Raw genomic sequence first — 15,530 nt, forward strand, 5'->3', positions numbered from 1 at the left:
GAGACTCAGAGCGGACGGCCTGCTAGGATGCTTCATGTTGCTGTAGCAGAAAAGCGGCCCAAGGGTGTGTTCCTCCTCGGAACCGGCCCAGCAGCAGCCCGGACGTGGGGCTGTTCCAGCCTCTTCTCTCTGAGACAGCTCAGCCCTGTGCCCCTGGGTGGCTGCACAAGTTCTGGGTGTTGCTTCCATAAACAGCAGAGGAAGAAGAGGCCACTGTCCCTTTGGAAAATAGCCCGGAGAATTTCCCCAGAGCCCCTCAGCACACTTCCTTTCCCCGTGGGTGGGACTAGAACACGCCAGCTTATTTCTGGAGGGAATCCTGTGGTTACAGACATTTCTGTCGTGATTAGTTCAGTCCTTCAGCTCCTGAATCAATCATCCCCACAGGGCCTGGGGTCACCATGATTGGCTTAGACAAGGGATCCCCACCCTGGAAGCTGGGGTCAGTCTGGCAGACGATGGACAAGCCGGGGGATAATGCAGTAGAGACACGTCTGGCACCGAGGGCGGTGACCTGAGGCTGAGACCAGTCCGCGCCGGTGTGCTGCCCTCCACACGGCACTGCCCCTGGCAGTGTGATGCGGCAGTCCCACAGCAAGCCTGGCTGAAACGGTAACAACATCCCCGGACAAAGGTCTCCCGTAGATCCCCACGTCTATAATCAGACGCTTGATGAGGAAGCACAACGCGAAGCCTGGCGGCAGTTTCTCAGCAAACAGCTTTCCTGCTCATTAGCGAGCCAGGGCGGTGCAGGCTGAAAGAAAACGCCTACTGGTCCATGAAGTCCGTGCATCGCCAGCCTTTCCCCGCGGGTGGCCCTCCCCCGCGGGCGCTGCTCCGCTCACAGGACACAGCCTCTGAACGCAGACGGCGGAGTGCGGAGGAGGCGGGAGAATTTCTCCCCTGAGGAGTCTGAGGATGTAGGCCAGGGAGGCAGCTCGTTTCGTCGTGTGCTTTGGTTGCTTCTCTCCGTTATTTTCCTTCTAGAGGCGACTCAGCTCATGTAGACACTCATCCAGGAAACGGTGTGGTTCCTAAGCTGGGTTTTGTTTCTAAACGGATTGTGAAATCCTCCGATCTACTTCTCCTTTGGCAAGAAATGTTTTGATTTCTGAACAAAGATCTTACGAAGAAAGGTGAAGAGCGGCAACCGTGCAGGGTCGGCCGCTGTGCTTTTCACGTGCCCGCATCAGCGTCCCACACCGAGAGACGGTCAGAATCACTCCGGACGCTTTATAGAAATCCACGTGAGCAGGCTCGGCCACAGACTGCTGTATCAGGGTCTCAGGAGCTGATGTTTTTTGTTTTTTGTTTTTTTTAATTATTTATTTATTTCTGGCTGCATTGGGTCTTTGTTGCTGTGCACGGGCTTCTCATTGCGGTGGCTTCTCTTGTTGCGGAGCACGGGCTCTGGGTGCGTGGGCTTCAGTAGTTGTGACACGCGGGCTCAGTTGCTCCATGGCATGTGGGATCTTCCCCAACCAGAGATCAAACCCGTGTCCCCTGCATCGGCAGGCAGATTCTTAACCACTGCACCACCAGGGAAGTCCCAGGAGCCAATGTATTTTAAAGCTCCCCATGTGATTCTGACCACCAGCTAGGTTTAAGGACCAGTGGGTAACACTGACACCCCCAACCCATTGCCTGAGTTCAGTCCTAATCTGACATCAGCTCCTGTTTTCACCATTTCTTCCCACTTCTTCCTCACTTTTTGTTCCCCCAGTTGCTCTATCTGCACTCAGCACTCCCACTTTTGTCTCTGTTACGGGTTGAATTATGTCCCCAAAAGATATACTGAAACCCTAACCCCCCATAGCTCAGAGTGTGACCTCTTTTGGAAATAAGGTGGTTGCAGATGTAATTAGTTAAGATGGGTCATACATATATACAATTTTCATGTGTCAAAGATATCTACATAATGTTGTTTAAGAAACGATGGGGTCACGCAGGAGTAGAAGCGGCCCCCAGTCCAGCGTAACTGGCATTGTCATAAGAAAGGAGGCAGCCACGTGAAGACACACACAAGGAGAAGGCCCGGGGTGAGGTGAAAAATGCAGAGGCCAAAGTGATGCGTCTACAAGCCAAGGACTGCCTGCAACCACCAGAAGGTAAGAGCAAGCACAGCCCTGCCAACACCTTGATGTCAGACTTCTAGCCTCTAGAAATGTCAGACAACACCTTTCTGTTGTTTTGAGTCACCTGGTTAGTGGTGCTTTGTTACAGCAGCAATAGGAAACTAATACACCTGCTCTTAGAGCATCCACCTCGGTGCTCTACCTGTTTCCTCTTCACATCCAGATTTCACTCACTCGCTGTCCGTTTCAGGCCCCTCCTTCTTCAGTGGACCCCCCTCGGAGCCCCTGGCTGGTCCCCTCACGAGTAGTACCCCTTCTATAATTGTGATACTCTTCAGCATTTTTAAAGCACAGGCCTCATCTCTCTGGTGTGGCTATAACTCCAACACAGGGACTAGAAGCTGTATTTATTTTTCTGCCTTGTGGTATCTAGAACTCACCTGTATCATAAATGCCGAATGTTTATTCAGCAACCTATTCTAATCAAGAAATGGAATAAACCTAAACTGTTGCTGCTCTAGTAGAGAAGTTTCTCTCTGCTCTTGTTTCTCTCTCCCTCCTATCTCGCTGGACAAGGCACTGCCCGTGGCACACACAGAGGCCTTGGGACTGTGTTACCACTGAGTGTGGCTGACTAGCTACGATGCCATGCACCATGATAGTGGTACCCTCCCCACTTCCTTTCTGTTAGCTTATTATTGTATTTATTTATGGAATTGTGGACTTTAATTAATAGTCATTTTGTCTTTCATTCATGTGTGGTTAATATTTCTCAATTAATTTTCCTGTCCTAAAAAAAAAAAGAAACTGCCATTTATGTGACTTGAAGAATTATAAAGGCAAATCCAGATTTGAAATTTGCTCAATGAGGCAAAAATCCACGAAGCATTGGCCCTGGGTCAGATCTCAGTTGCGATCAATCATGGAAGACCACCATGCTGTGAGTCACTGAAATCCACAGGAAATCCCAGACTGGGGATGTCATTATTTGTCTGTCTCTGCTCACACAGCTGTCATCACATCATGTTGTATGGTGACATTATGAAGCTATCCTATGACCAAGAAGAAACTGTGGCAGAGAGCCAAGCAAGGATTGTACATTTATATAAGGCAATGTAAAAGCAGAATTCATTTTAAATTTTGAAATATACATCTCTCATGTCAAAAAAGTGATTATTTTGAGAAATGTGTATAATTCTTTTACTTAGAAATGTGTATAAAACCTGATGTAATCCTAGTACCACAACACCATAGTAGATAAAGATTAGCTTTTTTTGCATTAAATTTTACAAAGCTTGGGTTAAACTTCATAGAAGACCACACACACACTGCTTTTTCTTTTTTTAGACTCTATATTTTTGAAGCAGTTTTAGGTTCACAGAAAACTGGGAAGAAGGTACAGAGGTCTCCCACTTACCCTTGGCCATGGTTATGCACAGCCTCCCCTCCTACGAGCGTCCCCCACCAGATGGTACCTTTGCTACCTGATGAACCTGCGCTGACCCATCATAATCACCCCAAGTCCATAGTTGACATTAGGGCTCACTGTTGGTGGTGTACATCCTATGGGTTTGGGTAATGATGTGTAGCCAACATTAGAGTGTCATACAGAATACTTTCACTTCCCTAAAAATCTGTACTGTCCCCATTCACCCCACCCCACCACCCCCAAACCCTGGCAATCTCTGATCTTTTTACAGAATCCTTAGTTTTGTCTTTCCCAGAGTGTCATATTCGGAATCATACAGTACGTAGCCTTTTCAGACTGGCTTCTGCCACTTAGTCACATACATTTAAGGTTCTTCCATGTCTCTTCATAGGTAGATGGCTCACTTCTTTTTAGTGCAGAGTAATATTTCATTGTCTGAATGTACCACGTTTGTTTATCCATTCACCTACTGAAGGACATCTTGGTTGCCTCCAAGTTTTGGCAATTATGAATAAAGCTGCTATAAACATCCATGTGCAGGTTTTTATGTGGACATCCATTTTGAACCCCTTTTGTTAAATACCAAGGAATGTTAATCATGCAGTAATAATATGCTTAGTTCTGTAAGAAATCACCAAACTGTCTTCCAAAGCAGCTGTACAATGTTGCATCCCCGTTAACAATGAGTGAGCGTTCCTGTTGCTCCACATCCTCACCACCAGTGTCTGGAATATGGCCATTCTAATAGGTGTGCAGTGGTCTCTCACTGTTGTTTTAATTTGCATTTCCCTGATGTCATATATATAATGTGGAGCATCTTTTTATATGCTTAAATTCCATCTTTATATCTTCTCTGGTGAGATATCTGTAAAGGTTTTTTGGCCCATTTTTCAAATGAGTTGTTTGTTTTCTTATTGTTGACTTTTGAGTGTCCTTTGTATATTGTGGATAACAGTTCTTTATCAAACATGTCTTTTGCTAATATTTTCTCTCAGTCTGTGCTTGACATCACTTTTCTTTTTTCATTGTTTCCTCCCTTGACCTTGCTTTTTCAGAGCAGAAGTTTTTCATTTTAATGAAGACCAGCTCATCAATTACTTCTTTCACAGATCATGCTTTGGTGTTATATCTAAAAAGTCATCCCCACACCAAAGATCTTCTAGGATTTCTCTGTGTTATCGTCTAAGAGTTTTATAGTTTTTTCATTTAACATTTAGGTCTATAATCTATTTTGAGTTCATGCTTATGAAGGAGGTAAGGTCTGTGTCAAGATTGGTTTTTTTGCTTGTGAATGTCCAGTTTTTCCAACACCATTTGTAGAAAGGACTGTCTTTGTTCTACTATGTTGCTTTTGATCCATTGTCAAAGATCAGTTGCCTATATTTATGTATTTTTTGGGTTCTCTATTCTGTTCCACTGATCTATCTGTCTATGCTTTCACCAACACCACAATATCTTGATTACTGTAGATTTATAGTAAGTCATGAGGTTGGGTAGCTCAGTCCTCCAACTCTGTGGCGTAGTATAGATGCTGAGTAGACATGAGGAGTTAAAGATGAATATAAAATTTCCTGAAACAACACTAAAAACACAACACAAGTAGTTGTAGCTTAACTGCAATTGCAGGATTGTCATGGAATACTAGAAATAAATAAATAGCCCAAGAAGAGGGAGAGAAAACAAACAGAGAAGTGAAACAAAACACAAACAAAAAGCATTTGGGAAAGAAGAGAACAAATAGCAAAATTGTAGACTTACAAAAACTATATAAATAATTAACTAAAATATAGTAAATTCCCATGAAAAGGCATAAGCTGTCAGACAGTGTAAATAAATAACAACCAGCAATATGCAGCTGTGATGTGCATGAAATATAAGGACACAGACAGACTGAAAGTAAAAGGTTAGAAAATACATACAATGCAAACTGTGTGCATAAGAAAGCTCACAGAGATACATTAATATTAGACAGAGTAGACTTCAAGACAAAGAGACAGAGAGAGAGAAAGAAAATCCATAAGGAATAAAGGTTTAATTCTCAAGGGAGGCAGATGTTCCCAAATGTGAATATTTCTAATAACAGATTCAAAATACCTGAAGCGAAATGTGTCTGAACTCAAAGAGGAAAATAGAAAAATCAGCATCCTAGCTGATGTTTACATACTCCTCTGTTATATGACATCCAAGAACTGACAAAGCTGGTCTCTGATCATAGGGGTCAGGTTGCCTATGGGGTGGTAACAGATTGGCAGGGGCGCGCAAGAACCTTCTGAGGCAGTAGAAATATCCTAACCTTGTATCTGATCCCATGAATATCAATATATACTTGTCAAAACTCATCAAAGTACACATTTGATTTTTATAAAAGGAAAAGAACAGAGGTTATTATGTATAAACTGTGACAGAGTGTATTCGTCTCCTAGGGCTACTGCAACAAATACCACAAACTGGGCAGGTTAAACAACAGGAATTTATTTTCCCAGTTCTGGAGGCCAGAAGTCCACAATCAACGTGTGGGTAGGGTTGGTTTCTCTCTCTGACTTGCACGCAGCCATCTTTTCCCTGTGTCCTCACGTGGCCATCCCTCTGTGCATGTCTTTGTCCTAATCTCCTTTTCTTAAAAGGACACTAGTCATAGATTAGGACCCACATTAATGACTTCATTTTACCTTAATTATCTCTTTAAAGATTATATTTCCAAATACAACCACATTCTGAGGTTCTGGGGATTATGACTTCAGCATGTGGATTTGGGGGACACAGTTCAACCCATAAACACAGAGGATCTAATCCATAATCCAGGAAGAACTCAGAGAAGGAAGAATTCATGATAATTCAACTATACTCACTAAAATCACTATGATCCATGGCTTAAAAGAAAGCAACCTAAGTTAAGCAGAAATTGGGGAAATACTCTCCTAAAGTAAACCCAAATACATGTATTTTCCCTTATGTGGACTTTTTGTTTTGTTTTATGATAATTTTGGAAGCTGCAGGAATTTTCCAAACACCACGTCGATCTTCCTTATCCTGGTGATGAGCTGATTCGCCAGTGTGGGAAGGACTGTGGCAACTTGTGGGAAGATGTGAAAACTGACCAAGACTTGCTCAATCAAATTAGAGAAAGCCAGCATAGGCTATGGGAATGACCAGGACAGGAGTCATCCCGAATGATGGCTGTGCGGTCTTTCCAGGGTAGTGACCTTCCTTAATTACCAAGCTCATTTAAATGGCAGGTATCCACTTCTCTCCTCACAGATTCACGGGTTTCCTCCAGAAGTTCTCCATGCAAATCAGAGAAAATTATCTTGGTCGGCAAAGGAAAGCCATTCAACAGACACAGGTGGAGCCAGTGTACAATGTAGGGGTCAGATCACATTTCCAGTCTTCATAATGCTTTCCAGCAATTGCCTAGAAGACAGATGAATAAGACTTCCCTCTGTTAACAGAATTAAAATCACGTGGAGTATTCAGAAGGTGATTTTGGATGGAGTGTAGATGCCAGTGAGGATTCTTTTTTTAACCGTCTAGCAACCTACACAGCACAGGTGTTCCGCAGCAGGAATCCTGGGCTGTAAATATTCAAGGCTGCAGGGCTGAAATCTCAAATCTTGTGACCAAATGCAGGCAGGCAAACCCCGCTGGAACTACTGCAGACAATTTCATAATTCCAAGTCAGTAAACAGGTTTGTATAAAAGCACATAATTTATTTAAATCAAGAGGGATAGCACCTTAAAAAATGTATCCCTTAATAAATCCTCCACTTAATAGTATTTCACAAAACTGTACTGTCCCCGATTCTGCTCTCCCCACTTTGACTCTTAAAATGAGTTTCTCATCCTCACAGACAGCAGCGTCATGAAGACCATCCTGTACAGTGTGGGTCTCACTTGCTATAAGGGTTGGGGTCGGGGAAGCCACACAGTGACAGATGAGGTGAGCTGCATTTAGAAAATCTAATGAAACTGGGGCTCAGCCATTAACCTTCAGAGAAGAAATGGTGAGCTGGGTGCTTTCAGAATTAGTGAGGCCAATATTTCACCATGACACGCATTAGTAATGAATAATTAAATGTTTAATATAATGTTGCTTTGGTGAAAAATGATAATTTTACAATGGATGGACCTTAAACCTATTCTGTATTATGATATGGCATTAAAATGAAGGGGTGGTAGTGCTAATGAAATAAATGCATTTCTGGTGGCTGAGCTGTAGCAATTCTGATGTTGAAAATCTTTTCAGAACCCCACAGTGACCCTGCTGGGAGAATTTCATGAAAAATTTAAGAGGGAAATTTCAACCTGGAACATGCTCACATCTCATACCAGCTTGCCTGGGGTCACACAGGGTTTTTTCAATAATGCTGAGTTAATGTCACAGACATAAATCATTCAACAAATGCAGATGTTACCATATCCTAACATGAAACTTTTGCTTTCCTTCAAATCCTGTTTTTATTAGGTGCTGGAGTTATTTAAAACAATTTAACAAATGCATCCATGCCTAACTTCCTATAAAGAATGTTTATTGCAAGAATTTCTTTTCTTTTCAGTAAGTATAGCTACTCTTCTGAGGGGTCCTTCTATCACTCAGACTGTTCCAGAACAAGTTAGCCTGTGGACATGTCTATTTGTAGCCATGCTCTTGCCAAGAATTATCACTATTACCAGAAAAGAAAAATTATATTTCAGAGATCATTTATCTCTTCCCAGTAACATTTCCTTTAGTAAGGGGAAGAGTAATTTCTTTAATATGCAGGAAGTGCCAATTAGAATCTGCATTTTTATTCGTTCCCTCTCATTTTGTTGAAAAGTGCAAAAGTTCTGGAGAAAGCTTTAATTAGGGCAACATTTAGAATAGAGAAATGAAAAGTTAGCCACAGGGAATCACACCAGGGATTTCAACCTGAGGTAAATAAAAGCAAGTTAATTGTTTTCTTGGCACTTGTGGAACTGGGACTACCAGACCACTGAAAATGAGCTCTATACCTTCTACCTGAGAAGTAGACAACTTGTCAAAAATCTGATCTTCACAGGAACCAGCCCTCTGTGCACAAATTGAGACAAGTGAACGGACAGTACAGGCACCACACGTGCTGGGACAGCCCCTGGAGCAGGGCTGGTGGGATGGCCAGGGTGCAAGCAGAGATGCCCAGATTTCAGATGGTTTAGTGCAGAAATAACCTTTGCTTCTCTCTGTATTTGATGCTCCACACGACGAGGTCTTGGCTACTTGGCCAACCTCTGTTCTGTGGGTGCCCGCCATGCTTTCTCCTTCTCCCTGCTGGCTGTACCGTGTTGGTAGAACACGTGGGCTGCTCTTACACCTCCAGGATCTTGCTGCTGCATTCACTTGCTCGGAGTGCCCACCTCTTGCCTCTCTGCCCATGGGGATCAGTGTTGCTTCCCGAAGTTCTGCAAGACTGCTCACCATCATTCCCTCCTCTGTGTCCCAGCAGCACTTCCTGTCTTCTCCTCCATAGCACTCACCACATTACGCTATTTTCACCTATTCACTACCCCACAAGGGAGTGAGTTCCCCTTCATCTTCCTTCATCTTGTTACCGAGTCCAAGCTTGTACTGCTTGCCACATGACAGGTCAATAAATCAAGAGATGCTGGGGCGGGGAATAGTGACTTTATTTGGAAAGCCAGCAGATGGAGAATATGGTGGACTCGTGCCCCAAAGAACCGGGGACTTTATACTACAGGGGAGGGTGTGTGGTTGGTTGCTGCAAACTTCTTGGTGCCGGAATCCTTTGTTCTTGCAGCCGTCCACATAGGTCCCTAGGTCCATTCACAATGTTCTTATAAACCTCCAACAAGACAGATGTTATTCTCTGTTCTGAAACTTTTTAATCTCTATATGAATGGAAAGTATTATACCTTTAAATGTCAGAGCCTTGAGATGGGCTCTCCTGTATACTTCAGGCTACAGGCAACATTCTTAACTTGTAGCAAAAGCAATAGAATACAACGGTTAAAGTGAAAGAAACAGATCCATTATGGAGTTGGATTTGTTCTTCCCTATTACAGACTTTCTATGGTGAATTGTGTGCCTCAAGATTACTAACTCAAGTCCATGCTCACATACATCTGTGCAACTAAAAGTCCCTCAGTCCTTGCCAGGCAGCAGGTACCAGCAGGGTGTCATTGACACTATTCTCTCAACCTTCAGTGGCTCACGCCCCCCTCCTGCAAAATGCAAGTCTTCTAAATACTCCTTGACCTTCCTCCCAACCCTCGAAATTCTCACCAGGCAACTTGGGTTACTTCAGGGGCTGGTGTTTCAACGTTATTACAAACTGCCTTCTCAGGGCTCTCCACTCCAAACCCCACAGACCCACATTCAAGGACCCCCACCCCATGACTCTGCTCTGGAGACACTCATGATAACCCAGGTTTCCATACCAATGGTCCTCTCTTGATGGAGAACCAAAGCTATGGGCTCTGGAGGAGCCAAAGTTTGGTGGTAAACACATATCCTTTTTTGCACGGAAAACAGGAGAATTTCTGACCAGGAGTCAAGGGAATGCCCCTCTGCTCTGCCATACTTTTTGCCCTCTGCCACCAGCTACTAAGGTCATGTGGCTCATGCTCTTCCAGACTCCCCAGCAGAGCTAGCATGTCAGTCTTATGACAGAAGCCCATGGGACATGCCCTCAACGGCCTCTGCTGTCATTTCCTTGTCCACCTCTTTCCCCAGATTTCACCCTGAACAAATCCTCATACAAGTGCCTAGTGCTGTAACCAAGCAGGACCCTATGGGGCCTTCCCAGGACAGACCCCTCCCCCATATCCTCTGCTGTAGCTCCTCTTTGATGTACCCATATAATAGTATCTCATGCCTATTTCTTGAGTTTTTCAAATGCTAAAACCACCACCAAATGGGAGACATTAACTACTTAATGATCATGAGCACATAGCCCTCAGACCTTCTGGCACCTAAGGATTGATCTCTGTCAACCAATCAGAGAATTGTGCATGAGCTGATCATATACCCCGGCACAACCCTCCCTTACCTGGCCTTTAAAATTACTTTGCCAAAACCCTTCAGGGAGTTCAGAGTATTTTTAGCACAAGCCACCTGTTCTCCTTGCTTGGCCCTGGAATAAACCTTTCTCTGCTCCAAATCCCAATATTTCAGTTTGTTTGACCTCACCACACATTGGGCACACAAATTTGAATTCAGTAACAGTGCTGCCTGTCCTGAAAACAAATCAGATACACTCAGGAAGGCTTGGGTCCCAGGTTCAGAGTCAAAGACGCATTTGACTATACACTGAGCATTAACTATGTCCCAAGCACAAGGCTAAGTGCAGGACTCTTCTCATGAAATCCTTCCTACAACCCCATGAAATAGGTATAAATATTCACCTCCTATAGATTGAGAAATTATGCTCAAAGAAATTAGGGGATTTCCCCAAAAAAGAATCACATAAAACTAGTACCTCAACCTGATCTATCCAACTCCGAATCTCATACTTCTCACCCAGTACAGTAGACTCCTTTATGCTGCCTATAGGACAAGCAAGATTCTACTGATACCAATAGAAAGTAGACCCAAAATTGATGTCCTAATTCTTATTAGAAGCAGCAGAATACAGCAGTAAAAATAATGGTCTGGAAAACAGGTCTGTTGGGTCCTGATTCTAGATCCACATGGATTAACCCCTATTAACTTGGGCAAATTCATGTAAATTTTTTGAGCTCCAGCCCCATAGTCACTGAAACAATGATAATTCTACTTATTCTGCCACCTCTTGAAATAGTGAAATTCGAGTGAGATCATGAATGGGAAAAGTCTTTGAAAACTGTAAGCCAGTGTTGTCACAACATAAGAGTGATGATGACTGCCTTGCCTGAGAGAGCGTGAATAGCCCTCCAGTGCTTCCCTTGGACAAGAAGAAGCATATTTTCCCTGCAGGAATCTAGAAAGATAGAAACAATAAAATGCACAGAGAGGAAAAAAACAAAACAAAGTCAAATGGACTCTCTCAGGTAACAAGAATATATTTAATGCATTCCACACTGATACTTAAATCCCCCTTACCGAGGGTTTCCCCACGTAATTTGGAGCATCTTTCCTTGCACGTTCTGTAACTGTCGGTGCACAGAACTTGCTCTGCCCCCGTTCATGCCATGCACAGTACATGGGGAACCATTCTAAGCTGGACTTCTGACTTGTTTGCTTGCTATCTGAATTTTAAGGAAGCTAACTGTAAATGTTTGGGGCAGCATTTTTTTTTTAAACTGAAACCAAATATAAACTATTCACTCCCAGCAAGTAAATGTTGGAGCCACTGGAAAAAACATTCTGCTTTTAGGAACCAGACTGTGTTAGCCACCTGGTTTCAAAGAGTGATTTTTATTTATGCTCATGAATAAAAACAAAGGGTAGCTCTCTGCGTGTCACTCAACTAGCAGCTCTGGTCATAGCAGCCACATTAATATTCTAGACTCCATTTAAATTTCTCTAAAAGGGAGCCTGAGCTAAAGTAATACATTTTCTTCTATGGAACATGTGGCCTTTGCAGTACCAGCAGTACACTTTCCTGTGAATCTCTGCAACGGGTAGAATTCTAATTGTCAACATCTCTCAGTGAACACAGACCACTCAACCACAAGGCAGTTCATCTGGATTTATGATTCTCCTCTGTTCTCCTGGACCACAGAGAAATAAATGTGGCATCCTATCCACTTCCACTTGTGTATCTATTTGGTTGATATGAAATAGACAATATTAGCTTCACAATTAATAACTGGGATGATTCCTGATATCTGCAAGGATGTTTGCAATCATCATGAAATAATGTCAACTCAGTGGCATTTAGCAAGAACCAGGTTAGCAGACTGGAGGCCCGTGACCAGGTAAAAAAAGTAGTTCTCCTGGACATCCTTTCTGAATCATCATGAAGCCCATCAGAAGGGCTAGATGTTCAGACATTTATTTCTCACAATTCTGGAGAATAAAAGTCCAAGATGAAGGTGCTGGCAGATTCAGTTCTTGGGGAGGGCCCTCTTCTTGGCTTGCAGAAGCAGCCTTCTCACTGTGTGGAGAGAGAGAGATCTCTCATCTCTTATATGCAGAGAGAGAGAGATCTCTCATCTCTTCCTATAAGGACACTAATCCCCTACTGGGGGCCCCACCCTCATGACCTCTTCTAAACCTAATCACTTCCCAAAGGCCCCACCTCCTGATACCACCCCATTGGGGGTTAGAGTTTCAACACATGAATTTGGGGGCAACACATTCCCTCCATAGCACCACATCTACGAAATGGAAACATAATATCCTCCTCCTTGTTCTGTGCAAAAAAACTAAGTGTAAAGCACTGAGCACATTGCTAGCACATAGAAAAGCCCAAAATGTATTGACTATGTTATTATTATTTTTTATTTAAGCCCAAAGTTGGATTTGAAACTGATTCTGCATAAATGTTTCTCCCTGAAAACTAAGACTTTTCACCGCATGCAACCAAACCCAGCAGTAGCGCTACTACAAGTTTATGTTAACTTACCTCAATTGAGAAAAGTTAGGTAACATTTTTTTAAAACTCAAAATAAGCCCTATTCTTTATTTTAAATGAAGTGAAATAAAGTCTGTCTTCTGTCTTTTCTGTTGTTCCCTTAAAATTCTACTCACTTTTATTCTTTTAAAATATCAGTGGTATCATTCAAACCACAGAGCAGAAGCCACTTCTAGAAGGCACAGAAAGCTCTAGATGTTGAGGGATGTGCACACAGATATGTCAGGACCCTGGGGCAGAGTCCAGCTGGAAACCGGCTATCAGCCAACTTCCCCACTAGCTGACCAGTTTTCCTATTTATATCAGTCAAGAGCAGTCTCCCCTGAACTTGTAGGTGTTTTCCCTTTTGTCTTGAGTTTGCAGGGAGTGACCTCAGTCCTAATCCATTCCAGAAACAGACTTAAAAATAATAGATTAGAAACAGCTGATATCGATGTCTTCCTAGAATCCAGATGATCAGAGCAGCTGCGCCTCTGGTGAACTGGATGTTATGTATTTTGTTCAACCAGTTGAAAATCTTTTCTGCAAGAAGCATCACTTTTAAGGACATACACATTAAAAATAAACTAGTGGTCACAGATCCCCAAAAGTAGTACTTCATGTATTTAAAAAAACTCTAAAAATCTTTGTGTCCCCTAACCTGCTTTTGAACTGATGGCTTCGTGCCTTTGAGGGTAAGACAGGATGTTGGCCTGGGACCTTAATGGCTGACAGTGACTGGGATTTCATTCATGCATTTTCCTCTCACTGACTCCCAAGCCTTGCACCTCATCCTGCTCTCATGTGACTGAGCCTGTCACAGGCTCCCGTGGCCTGATGCGGTCTGACACACACTCGAGTAGCCTCCAGACCTCTGAGGAAGTACTCAGTAGCATTGGCGGGGGAGGGGGCGAGGGGTGATGCCATGTGCACAGGAGAAGTTATTCTGTTCTTAGGGTCAGCTGGCACCTGGGTCTGTTCAGTTTCTGCTGAACAAAATACTCCTACCTTTGCCCAGCCCCTTCCAAGCCTGGAATCTCTCAGGATGAATCGATACCTTAAGGTGTAGCCATGACAACAGGAGGGATCGGCTAGCCTAAGCACAAATTGCATTGATTTTTTAAATTCAGTTCGAGATAATACCATGCATAAGTGTCAGAATAAGTCCCTAATTTTCAATGCGGGCTGCTGCACCTCTTAAGCGAATGCCTCTTTGTGAAGACATTAATGTCGCCGGATAAAAGTGCAGCCTCCGCGAAATAAACTGTACTGATGTGGGCTGATCTTGCAGTTGTAATAACCCATGACCACAGCGTGGGGTACCCTGTGGACTCCAGGTGTCCAGGCTCCCTGCACTCCATCACCCGCTCTCACTCACCACCGTTCGGGGCCTGACCTTGCCTCCCTGGGCCCTGAGCAAATGACAGAATCCCTTGAGACATTATGTGGCTCAAGCAACAAGAAGCCTTGTTTACATGCAACACAAGACTTGAAGGGATTGAAGAATGCAAAGAGTTCTTCCCAACCCACTGCTTCAAACCGTCATAAATGAAACCATTGATTCACATATTTCAAGGTTCACAGATTTCCTTACGTACCTCCCATCCTCCTAAAGCTAGAAATGAGTGAGAATGCACAGATCATCGTGGCCAAGCTGTGCTGTGCCCATGAGAATCACCAACAAGGTAGAGCAGCACTGCCTTTCCCTCTGGCAGGAAAACTACTAATTCAGACACACGGCCACTTTTCCCATCATTGGCTGTTATATTGTTGCAGTGTTGGGTCTGCATATCCTAAATCCCCAATGATGATAAATCTTTTAGAGGACAAAGGAAAGCACCCAATGTGACTACATGTCCTTTGATCCCCAATTAAGACCCGAGCACACAGAAAGAATTCAGTAAACACTTGTCTTTATGAAGAAGACGTAACATAAAATGCACCATGAGACCTTCAATGAATCATCTGGGTTATGTCCTTTTTAACCTTGGGATCTACTAAGTATTGGGGAAAATAAAACTAATAGCTAATACGAATTGAGACCTTATATATACTCGACGTGGGGCAAAGTGTTTGACTCATTGCTTCCCTTGATTCACATAACACCCCTGAGAAAGTACTATTTGTCCCATTTTGCTGATGAGCAAACTTGAGGTGGAAGAGGTCAGTAACCTGCCGGTAGTCATCCAGGCAGTAAATCATAAAACTGGAGGCAAACAAGGAAAAGAAACCCAGGCTGTGACTTTAAGGTCTGGTTCTAAATCACTAAGCTTTTCAAGAGAGAATGAACAGTGCCAAACATGGTATTACAGGTTAGCATTATCAATAGGTGAAACTGGGGGGCCATCAGCACGGCTTGGAGTCGGAGAGGGTGTCCTGGGAGAATGCAGACCAGAGCACGGACAGGAGCATGGACATCCCTGGCAGGCCAGGTGGGGTGAGGTGACAGGCAGCTGGGGGCAGAGAAGGTGAGCATGGGGTCTGAGTGGGGCAGCTCTGACAGGCACGTGGAAGAAG

Source organism: Phocoena phocoena, chromosome 14 (genome assembly GCF_963924675.1).
Source record: "Phocoena phocoena chromosome 14, mPhoPho1.1, whole genome shotgun sequence".
NCBI lineage: Eukaryota > Metazoa > Chordata > Mammalia > Artiodactyla > Phocoenidae > Phocoena > Phocoena phocoena.